The sequence below is a fragment of the Vigna unguiculata genome, chromosome 11 (genome assembly GCF_004118075.2).
Source record: "Vigna unguiculata cultivar IT97K-499-35 chromosome 11, ASM411807v1, whole genome shotgun sequence".
In the NCBI taxonomy this organism is placed as follows: Eukaryota; Viridiplantae; Streptophyta; class Magnoliopsida; order Fabales; family Fabaceae; genus Vigna; species Vigna unguiculata.
Window position 1 is genome coordinate 16,017,663 of NC_040289.1, and position 11,645 is coordinate 16,029,307.

Here is an 11,645-nt window from a genome sequence, read left to right on the forward strand (position 1 = left end):
ACAATATAAAATAATATCAACACAGTTTGACTCTGCTAGCAAATTGTCACTACAGAAATAATTAGGGATTCATGTTGAGCAATAACTAATATAGTTCATAATTAAATAAACATAAACTTGAAGTGAATGTTTTCAAAATTATAACAACTTAAGAACAATAAAACATATTGTTCATCAGTATCAGCAAATGTTTTCCAAAAAAATAACATAACCAACATAAAAACACAAATACACAGATAACAAAAGATAATACTATATGTATGTAACCTGAAATATATTTTTACGAATAATTGATTGATAAGATTGAAATGTAAACAAATGTTGAAAGACTACAATCTTCTAAAACAAAATACACATACAATACACTTGCTTTAATGTAGCTAGCATGATTATGGTGTTGATAATATAAAATAATATCAACACAGTTTGATTCTGCTAGCAAATTGTCACTGCAAAAATAATTAGGGATTCATGTTGAGCAATAACTAATATAGTTCATAATTAAATAAACAGAAACTTGAAGTGAATGTTTTCAAAATTATAACAACTTAAGAACAACAAAACATATTGGTCATGAGTATCAGCAAATGTTTTCCAAAAAAATAACATAACCAACATAAAAACACAAATAAAGTCTAGTACAATTTTGAGATTGAAATAACACAAATCACTTTTCAATCTTGATGTTCTTTTTCAACATCTTCACTAGGATCTTCTTGTTTTCTTGAACCAAAGATCGATTCTGCCTTTTAAGTGCTAGGACACGTGCTTTGGTTGCCAAATCAAAGCTAAGATTCTCCAAATGAGATGATTCTTTGTGGGTTAACTCATCATTCAACATCAATTACTGCTTTATTGATCAAAGCTTCCTCTGTAGAAACATGGTTTGATCCTATAGTGTTCAAATGATCACTTAGAGTATCAACATCATTTGATTCTTCAGTGAATTTGATCAGCAAATCCTAAAAATAAACTTGAAAAAGTTAGCATATAAAAAGTTTTTGAAAAAAAATTTATAGTTCTAATGTTCACATACCTCTGCAATGGTATCATATGACATCTCATTTTTAATCTGCTAAAGTTTACTTTCTTCTTCATTTGCAGAGTATACATCCTAATAAAGATATTCAAGTACAAAAAGAGTAAAATTAAAATAATATATATGATAAGACGTAAAAAGAAATAAATCAGATCTTACCAAAAACTTAACTTCAACATCACTAAAGCTTTTAATGACTTTTTCATCCATGCACACTTTTTTAACTCTGAACGATTGATCAAATTTGCTATTGTAATCATTCTTGCACTCAACTTTGAACATATAGGTCTTATCAATGAGGACTTCAAACTCTTTAGGCAAGTTCCCAACAACAGTGTTCTATTAAAAGAAGTAGAAATACAAATGATTTAACTTAATCAAAAAGCATTTGTGTAGATAACAATCATGATTTAAATAATTCGAAAAGAAGTCCAGAATATAGAATACGAAAATATTGATTAAGAAATTCTTTGACTACATAGGAAACTTAACCTTGTCTTGTAAGTCAAGAATATCAGAGCATGATTTCTTCAACATTGCACTTGCATCACGATCAAATACAACAAAAGTTGTAGAATCAGTAGCATTAATTACACGAAGTCTAAGTTTATACCTAAAAATAAACATTGGAACCTTATTCATTTATTGAAATTTGTATATTATTAAAATCAGAATTCTGAAGATTAATAATATTACATAGGTGTAACCTTAATGACATGTTTGTTACATTTTTCACAAAAAAAACATTTTGGAATCAGGCTACACAACTTTGTTGCAGATACATGTTGTGTACCACCAAGCATCATGATCTAGAACATGTTTGATAGTAACCTTCACTACAAAAGTACTTTCCTAGAACATAAATAATGCAACAATATAAATAAAGAAAATTCAAACTAAACAATTTAACTGCAAGATAGAGGAAAAGAATTAAATTGTTTAAAATCTTTGAGACCTTCAATTGAGCATCTAGGATGCAGCTTAATGAAATCTTCTTCTAAGCTAACTTTTGAAGACTGACAAAGTTGGGTAAGAGGTTGAGAAGGAGATTCAGTACTACCCCAGATCCTACAAAAAAAAAATATATATATATATAAGCAAAAATAAAAAATGTACTTACATTTTTCTCAATTTCGTAGCATTTTCACCATCACAGTTAAAAATTAGCCTCGTATAGTTCATATAGTTTTCAATAGAAACTTTATCTATAAAATATATGAACATGTCAAACATTTTTTAAAAAATTACTACAGTTGTATAAAATATCAAAAAGTTAGTTACCTTGGAAGGTTTTCCCTTTGCAATAATATAAAGCAATGACAACATATTGATCCTCTCCAGAAGCAAGAAATGCATTTAACATATCAACATATTGACCAAATAAAGTACACTCTAGTTGATAACTATAGCATGATGTAAAATTTCGTTAGATAAGACTAATTTTAAACATCATATAAAAGAAGTACAATCCTCTTACCCATCAGATTCAATAAGGATGACATTTATCTTGGTCTTCTTACCACTTTTCTCTAACTCTCTCTCTGTTCCAACATCAGTAAAAATTGTAACATCCCTAAGGTATATTACTTAATTAAAATAAACCAATATAAAAGTGAAATTCATAAGTCGTAATTTTATTATTTCCAAAGCGGGAAAATTTAAAATGTGTAAATACGCGCCAAAATTTATATGAAATTAAATCATCATGTCAGTACAATTCCAAAATTTCAAAACAAAAAGAAAAACATAGTAGAAATATCCCTAGCTCTAATCCCAGCTAGCCCTCACTCTGTCCCATGAGCACCCTCATCATCACTTGTATCATCACCTGCTCCCGTGTAACGAATTACACGATCATCGCCATTCACAAACACAAAGTGTGAGCTCAATAGAATATAAGAAACATATCAATTAAATAATTTAAATACACCCAATTATATTCTCATAGTTAGACCATGGTCACATCCTTAATACCACAAGGCTTTTAAACCTCCAATTTAACAACAAAGTAAGCCATGGACTCAGGATTCATGATGCTCACACGAACCTGCCCGCTCGTGGTCCTGCCTCTACGAACCTCCCCGCTCGTAGTCCTACTCTACGGACCTGCCCGCCCGTAGTCTAACACATGTGATCCACTAGCTACGTACCTCCCCGCACACAGCATCTCTCAACTATGAGCACGAAACATACGAACCTACCTCGCTCGTATCCCCATAGGAGAGTAATTGAGTATGAACCTCCCCGCTCATACCATCACATGTTAACCACCATCCATGAACCTACCCGCTCATGGCACAAATATCTACTGATCCACATTCGCATTAATGCGTACAAACAATACACACAAATTGCACTAAACTCGGTTGGGCTGGAAGCCTTAGCTTAAGCGACAAGGCCTGTCTCGCTTTAGCTAAGCTACCTCGCCTGAGCGAGCGTGCCATAGGGACTCACTACGATGTCTCGCTTAAGCGAGCCTCTTCTCGCTTGGGTGAGATCATCATTCGCCTAAAACCAAAACCCTCGCTTAGGCGGCGAGTCCAACAGAACTCCAGACTTGTCACGACTTCTCGCTTAGGCGAGTACCTCTCACCTAAGCGAGATGCTTTATTGCCTAAACGTAAATCTCTCCGCCTAAGCGAGGTGCTCAAGCAGAACCACCTAGAAAAACACGATTTCTCGCCTAAGTGAGATACGCTCACCTGAGCGAGATGCTCGTGTATAACCAGACTCGGTTTTCTACTATTTTTGCCTAGGCGAGTCTTGCTCGCTTGGGCGAAATTAGCATACATTCTCTTTGTTTACGCGCACATAAACTAGAATTCCAAGTCAAACCCCAATCCAAACATTACCAAATCGCTCTAGAACAATAGAAATTCTTATGGACATGCTTTAAAACCAATTGAACCTCCCCAAATCGATATTGAACAACAACAGCTGTATAATGCAAATACTCCCATCATAATCATACCCAATACACAAGGGACTTGTTACACATTGCCAATCCAACAATTTCTCACATCATATCACACAGGCATGAAATTCCATATCAATTACACATAAAATTATGGAAAAATGACTCTTAAAATTGCGCATAATAACATACACAAAAATAGCTCCCCTTACTTGGAAATTCTTGCCTCAATGCTTGTTTAACATTGGCGTTGTGATACCTAAGAACCCTCATTTGCTTTTCCAAAACAAATTTCCGTTTTTGCTTTCAATCCCAAACTCACATCTCCACTCAGAATTCGTACTCCTCACCACTCTCTCAGTTTCAGTCTCCAAAACCCTTATAAGTGCCTTTTTTTCCCTTTTATATGGTCATTTAATTATGGTAAATGGTAAAAAACGAAATTTGATTTTTAAATGTCTCTAAATGCATTTTAAGGGCCATTATGGGTTGTTTTTTTCCCCACTCCCTTGGCTGCCCATTGCCTCTAGGGTTTTCCCACCCTTTCACATTCAGACCACAATTATATTAGCAAAAATAAAGAGATTAATTTCGTTCTAAGTAGGATTTGAACACACACCCTTGCAATTTCAAAGTCAAGGCACAACCAATTCAACCAAGTCATGTTTATGTTAACTCCTCTAATTCTATAATTATGTTACCACCCAACATAATCATGCATATTAATAAAATTAATAATAAATCAAATAACACATAAATGACATAAATAGGACTCGAACCTAAGTCCTCTCACACAATCAAGTACTCTCAATCACTTAAGCTAGTACTTTTCCACATCACCACAATTAACATTAAATGCCATAAAGGCTTCTACTACCCGTATTTATTAAATAATTATTTATTTAATTATTTAATTTTCCCGGGTCTTACATTCCTCCCACCTCAAAAGATTTTTGTCCTCGAAAATTGGACTTAACAGGAAACAAGTGTGGGTAAGATTGCCTCATGCGATCCTCCATCTCCCAAGTCATCTCCTGAGTAATTTCATCCTAGAAGACCTTCACTGTCTTTATCTCCGGTGTTTATTGTCAAGTCCTCCCTAATCTGAATATCATTTGACTCCAGTACATGAGATGAATATGCTATGTATTTCCTCAACTGAGAAATGTGAAATACATTATGCAGATTCGCCAAGTGCGGTGGCAAGGCAATCTCATAGGTTACAGCGCCAATCCTTCTCAGTATCTGATAGGGTCCAACAAACCTCGGACTTAACTTTCTTGATTTGATAGCCCTTCCAATACCCATCGTCGGTGTTACTTAGAGGAACACATGATCCCTTGCCTCAAACTCTAAGGGTCGTCTCCTCTTATCTGCATATGACTTATGTCTGCTCTGAGTAGCTCTCATTCACTCCTGAATCGCCTTGAATTTATAAAAAGTCTATCGTAAGAATTCTGGACCCAACACCAAGGATTCACCATCCTGATTCCAACACAAAGGTGTCCTGCATCGTCGCCCATATAAGGCCTCATACAGTGCCATACCAATACTGGAGTGGTAGTTGTTGTTGTAAGTGAAATCCACCAATGGAAGCATCTCACTCCAACTCCCCACATGGTCCAGCACACAAGCCCGTAACAGATCCTCCAAAGACTGGATCGTCCGCTCTGACTGCCCATCAGTCTGGGGATGATATGCGCAACTCATCCTCAATTGAGTCCTCAATGCTGCCTGTAAAGACTACCAAAAGCGAGATGTGAACCTCAGGTCTCTGTCTGATATTATACTAGCTGGCACACCATGCAATCTGACTACTTCACGGACATATAACTCGACCAACTTATCCAAAGACCACTTCTGATTAATGGCAAGGAAATGTGCACACTTAGCCAATATGTCTACTATCACCCAGATTAAATCAATGCCCTTTAACAGACCTCGGCAAATGAGTCACAAAGTCCATGGAAATACTATCCCATTTCCACTACGGGATGTCTAACGGCTCTAGTGTACCCCTTGGTCGTTGGTGTTCAATCTTGGTCTTTTAACATACCAAGCATGATGCCACGAAATCAACGACATCAGTTTTCATCCCATTCCACCAGAAGGACTGTTTCAGGTCCTGATACATCTTAGTCATACCTGGATGTCCTTCTTCCATAATCTGCTTCTTCAACCTCCAATTTCTAGGTACACATACTCTATTGCGGAATCGCAAGATGCTATTTGATCCCATCCTGTAATTCTTCCCTTTCTCAGTTCCTATCCAGCTCACAAACTATTGCAGCTCGACATCATTCTTTTGTTGATCTTGAGTAGTCTCTAAGATATCACTAGTCAGTGTCAGAACACTGCATCTTACGAAATCTTCACTCAACTGTATACCCAGGTTCATATCCTTGAGCTTCTCAATCAATTTCAGCTCTTTCACGATCAATGCTTGCATGTGCATCCTTTTCCGACTCAAGGCATTTGCCACTACATTTGCTTTACCAGGATGATAAAGCAACTCGAAATCGTAGTCCTTGAGATACTCTATCCATCGCCGCTGTCTCATATTCAACTCCTTTTAATCAAACAGGTATTTCAGACTTTTGTGATCGCTGAAAACCTGGAACTGGGAGCCAAACAAGTAGTGCCTCCATGTCTTGAGAGCAAACACTACAGCAGCCAATTCTAACTCATGCGTGGGGTAGTTCTTCACATGCACCTTTAAATGTCGAGAAGCGTAAGCTATTGGCATCTTTTCCTGCATCAATACACACCCCAAGCCCTGATAGAATGCATCACAATACACCTCAAATTTCTTACTTGTGTTTGGTATAGCTAGCACTGGAGCTGTTGTCAATCTCTTCTTCATTTCCTCAAAGCATTCATCACACTTCTCCGTCCAGAAGAATGGTTGGTCTTTTCTAGTGAGTTAGGTCAAAGGACTCACCATTTTAGAGAACCCTTCCACAAATCTCCTGTAGTACCCGGCCAATCCCAAGAAACTCCGTACCTCAGTCACAATCTGTGGTCTTTCCCATTTCAACACCGTATCAATACAACTCTCAGATGTTCAGCGTGCTCCTCCCTATTCCTAGAATAGATGAGAATGTAATCTATAAACACCACCACAAATTGGTCCAAATAAGGCCGAAAAATCCAGTTCATGTAATCCATGAAGACTGCTGGAGCATTAGTCACTCCAAATGGTATTACTACATACTCGTAATGTCCATATCTCGATCTGAATGCTGTCTTCTTGACGTATTCCGGTTTAACCAAAATCTGATGGTATCTAGACCTCAACTCAATCTTGGAGAATACACCTGCCCTTCTCAACTGGTCCAGTAGATCATCAATTCTCGGCAATGGATACTTGTTCTTTATCGTCAGCTTATTTAGTTGCCAGTAGTCTACACATAACCGAGAACTCCTATCCTTCTTCTTCACCAGTAACACCGGAGCTCCCCACGACGATGCACTAGGTCTGATGAATTTCTTTTCTACCAAATCCTCGATCTACTTTTTCAACTCTATTAGCTCCACCGGTGCCATTCTGTAAGGGGCGGCCGACACTAGACCCGCTCCAGGGATTAGATCAATAGAGAAATCTATGTCCCTGCTTGGTGGCAATTCAGGTATTTCATCAGGAAATATGCCGGCATACTCGTCCACCATTGGTATAGTTCTGATATTTTCTTCTGTGCTTTTCTTTTCTCCTTGAGCCACTATCATGAAACAAGTAGCTTCATCTTCAATTTCCTTCAAGGCTCTATGAGGGGAGATAAACTCAATTCCTTCTAACTCTGGGAACACCACTCTGCGTTATCCACAATCAATGACTATGTGATTGCTTGTCAACCATTCCATTCCCAATATCACGTCCAAACCCTCCAAAGACAAGCATACGAGGTTCACTTGGAATCGCCCGCCCTTTACCTCCAACAAGCATCTAACACAGGCAAAATTAGTTAAAACCTGTCCAGATGCTGGCGTCGAGACGATCAACTCGCATCCCAAGTCACGAGTCGACAATCCCAGTTTCTTCACGTAGTCGTGGGATATGAAGGAGTGTGATGCTCTTGAGTCAAACAACACTAACACATTGTTACCATATAAAAAATAGTAATCTAGAATGAGATTACCTGACCAGGTGGCCTCAAAGCTGGTCATGGAGAAAACCCACCCTGCTGCTCTCGGCCTATCACAGGAAGGTCGCTGAGTTCGTCATCTGGGGGTGGTCTTCTTATTAGGACACTTGTTAGCAAAGTGCCCCGACTGATCACATGCATAGCACTTACGAGTGCTAACACTACTACCTCTACTGCTAGTTGGTTGAGTGCAATCTCTCCTCAGTTGTTCTCCTCCGCAGTTATAGCATCTCAATTTCTGCGAGGACGATGCAGGTCGACTATAGGTTTTCTTCTGATGTCTGCCCTCTGCATTGCTCTTCTGAGGTCGGCTGGCCCTATCTCTAGCTGCTCCATGCTTTTGGCCTGTTCGACCAAAATGGGAAATTCCCTGACTCTCAAAGGCACTATGAAACGTCATAGTTCATGCTTCAGTTTGCCCTCAAACTTCCTGCAACGCCATTCCTCGGTGACGGTTTGTGAGTAAAACTTGGATAGGTATTCAAACCTCTCCACATATGCTTGCACCGACAAGCTCCCCTACTGTCGAGCAAGAAATTCCGCCTCATGCTCATGTTTAGCGCTATTAGGGAACTACTTCTCCAGGAATCTCCTCCTGAAGCTGGTCCAAGTCACCTCCTCCTCCCGAGTCTGCATCTGCTGCTGCACCCCATCCACCAATACTCTGCCTCGGTCACCAACAGGAAGGTGGCAAAGGTAAGCTTTTGCGCGTCAGTGCACTCTATCACCCGAAAGATCTTCTCGCACTCGCGTAATCGTGCGTCTACCTCATCTGGGGTGGGCTTCCCAGTGAATTTTGCTGGCTTATGACGCATGAAATCCTCCATCGTCACAGGTCTCACCGGAGGAATCATCGCCTGAGGCTGTGCTGCCACTGGTTGCATTACATCCACCATCCTATGGATCGCATTAGCAATCTCATCCGCACCTGCGATATTCCTACGTCTCCGATTTGCCATTGCTTGTGCACGCCACATTGTTCAGCTTTTAACATTAGACAACTAGAAATTAAAATAAAGACTATTAGTTGCTAACAATCACTAATACACAACAAAATTCACAAACAAGAATCGGTCAGCTTACTCCCTAAATGCCCAAAAATTCAAAATGTTTGCTCTGATACCAAATGTAACATCCCTAGGAATATTACTTAATTAAAATAAACAATAATATAAGTGAAATTCATAAGTCGTAATTTTATTATTTCCAAAGCGGGAAAATTAAAAATGTGTAAATACGCACCAAAATTTATATGAAATTAAACCATAATGTCGATACAATTCCAAAATTTCAAAACATAATGAAAACATAGTAGAAATATCCCTAGCTCTAATCCCAACTAGCCTTCACTCCGTCGCCTAAGCACCCTCAGCATCACCTGTATCATCACCTACTCCCGTGTAGCGAATTACACGATCATCGCCATTCACAAACACAAAGGGTGAGCTCAAAAGAATATAAGAAACATATCAATTAAATAATGTAAATACACCCAATTATATTCTCATAGTTAGACCATGGTCACATCCTTAATACCCCAAGGCTTTTAAACCTCCAATTTAACAACAAAGTTAGCCATAGACTCAGGATTCATGATGCTCACACGAACATGCCCGCTCGTGGTCCAACACATGTGATCCACTAGCTACGTACCTCCCCGCACGCAACATCTCTCAACTATGAGCACTGAACATACGAACCTACCTCGCTCGTATCCCCACAAGAGAGTAATTGAGTATGAACTGCCCCGCTCATACCATCACATGTCAACCACCATCCATGAACCTACCCACTCATACCACAACATCTCTTGATCCACGTTCGCATCAATGCGTACAAACAATACACACAAACTGCACTAAACTCGCTTGGGCTAGAAGCCTTAGCTTAAGCGACCATGCCTGTCTCGCTTAAGCTAAGCTACCTCCCTTGAGCGAGCGTGCCACAGGGACTCACTACGATGTCTCGCTTAAGCGAGCCTCTTCTCGCTTGGGCGAGATCATCATTCGCCTAAAACCAAAACCCTCGTCTAGGTGACGAGTCCAGCAGAACTCCAGACTTATCATGACTTCTCGCTTAGGTGAGGACCTCTCGCCTAAGCGAGATGCTTTGTCACCTAAACGTAAAACTCTCCGTCTGAGCGAGGTGCTCAAGCAAAACCACTTAGAAAAACACGATTTCTCGCCTGAGCGAGATGCTCGTGTACAACAAGACCCGAGTTTCTGTTATTTTGGCCTAGGAGAGTCTTGCTCGCTTGGGCGAAATTAGCAGGCATTCTCTTTGTTTACGCGCACAGAAACCAGAATTCCAAGCCAAACCCCAATCCAAACATTACCTACCAAATCGCTCTAGAACAATAGAAATTCTTATGGACATGCTTTAAACCCAATCAAACCTCCCAAATCGATATTGAACAACAACAGCTATATAATGCAAATACTCCCATCATAATCATACCGAATTACACAAGAGACTTGTTACACATTGCCAATACAACAATTTCTCACATCATATCACACAGGCTTGAAATTCCATATCAATTACACATAAAATTGTGGAAGAATGACTCTCAAAATTGCACATAATAACATACACAAAAATAGCTCCTCTTGCCTGGAAATCCATGCCTCAATGCTTGTCTAACCTTGGCTTGGTGATACCTAAGAACCCTCCTTTGCTTTTCCAAAACAAAATTCTATTTTTGCCCTCAATCCTAAACTCACCTCTCCACTCAGAATTTGTACTCCTCACCACTCTCTCAGTTTCAGTCTCCAAAACCCTTCTAAGTGCCTTATTTTTGCCCTTTTATATGGTCATATAATTATGGTAAATGGTAAAAAAAGAAATTTGATTTTTAAATGTCTCTAAATGCATTTTAAGGGCCATTATGGGTTGTTTTTTTCCCAACTCCCTTAGCTACCGATTGCCTCTAGGGTTTTCCCACCCTTTCACATTCAGACCACAATTATATTAGCAAAAATAAAGAGATTAGTTTCGTTCAACCAAGTCATGTTTGTGTTAATTCCTCTAATTCTATAATTATGTTACCACCCAACATAATTATGTTAGCACATTCAAAGGCTTGAAGCTAAAGAGCAAGAAAGAGAGGCTAGGAAAAGAGGGCATTCTAGGCATAACCCATCACAAGAGAAGCAAACTCCAAAGATTCCTAAGTTCTATGGTGGAAGTGATCCAAAAATCTTCCTTGATTGGGAAGCTAAAGTTGATCAAATTTTCAATGAAAATCATGTAAAGGATCAAGCACAAGTTGATCTAGTAGTTTTAGGATTTTTGGAGTATGCCAATACTTGGTGGCATAAAGTTTGTAAGAATTATGACCAAGGGCCACCCGCGGCTTCTTGGATGGACATTAAAACTCTTATGCGCGCTAGATTTGTTCCTGCCTCCTATAGGGAGGAACTTCCTTTGAAGCTCCAAAGGCTTCACCAAGGTTCTATGAGTGTGAGTGAGTACTTTAAAGAATTAGAGTCTCAAATGCGTAGGTTTGAAATAAAAGAAACTAATAAAGAGAAAATAAAAAGATTTGTGA